This window comes from Orycteropus afer, unplaced genomic scaffold (assembly GCF_000298275.1).
Source record: "Orycteropus afer afer isolate SDZICR_OR568_19922 unplaced genomic scaffold, OryAfe1.0 scaffold00801, whole genome shotgun sequence".
Taxonomy (NCBI): Eukaryota; Metazoa; Chordata; class Mammalia; order Tubulidentata; family Orycteropodidae; genus Orycteropus; species Orycteropus afer.
The window spans coordinates 870,701-871,983 of NW_006922388.1; positions in this window are offsets into that span (position 1 = coordinate 870,701).

Sequence of the window (1,283 nt, forward strand, 5' to 3'; positions counted from 1 at the left end):
GAAAAAGGGGAAGACCCTCAATGAGACAGACTGACACAGTAGCTACAAGGATGGGATCAAGAATAGCAAGGATTGTATGCATAGTACAGGACTAGGCAGTGTTTTGTTCTGTTGTAATAGGGTCACCATGAGTCAGAATGGACTCAACTACACCTAAGGAAAAGTCTTCTAAACTGTAAGAAAATAAATTTCTGTTCTTTGATATCACTTGTTGGTGGTATCTAAGAAACTATTATTTCTACTCTCATTTGTGATTTTTCCTCTTTGTTTAAAACTTCTTAATTGTGAACGATGTTTGGTCAGACTTTATCTGAAATCCTAATATAAAATTACATTTCTTAGGAGGGGTATATCTTCTGTTACAGACATTTAGATGCTTTCATTTGAGGGCTATCATCAGTAATATCCTTCTGAATACAGAATTATAATTTATTTGAATACATTAACACAATTTTATTGGGAATATATCTAAAGAATATAATTATTCTATCGCTATGAAAATAATTCCTCTGTTGCTAACCTGACACCCATCACCTATACATATTTCAGAGTGTGTTTCCATCCCATGAACATGGACATTCTCCAACAAAACAACAATATAATTAACAAAGAAAAAGAAATTACTATTAAAACATTAACAACATCTATTCGTCAAACCTCATTCATGATATGCCAACTTGATTTTTTTCTGTCTGTATGAAAAGCCCTGAAGTTATCAGATAATAAACACATTTTTGCAGCATGTAAAGGAGAGAATAGATTTACTTGGTTATTTAAATATAATTTTACAAATTCCTGTGATTCACACCACTGTCATCTCTTGCCTTTTTTATATATATATATATATGTGTGTATTTGTGATTTTTCAATGTCAAATCTGTTCTGAAGACTGTCCTTACTTTGGCTGATCTTTTATGCTATTTTGTAACCTGTTTTTCAAAGCAGAGACACTTATTCCACTAAATTCAGTTAAATATATCATATCAGTTTATTTTCCTCTTATCTCTCCCTATGCCTGACAGTTTGAAAATGTATCACCATAAAACATGTAGTTTCTGTCAGGGAAACAGAGACATAACATTTCTCATAAACTTGTACCTTGCTGTCAATCATTTTCATAATTATCATCAATTAGGGCTGCTATTTTCAAGGTAAGAAAAGTTTTGGTTTAGTTTAGTTTTGTTTTATTGTTACTGCTAGTATGGGAATCATTTACAGAAAATTAAGTCTTGTATCTAATTCCACTTATAGAGTTGGATAAATAAATAATGTTGTTGTTGTTG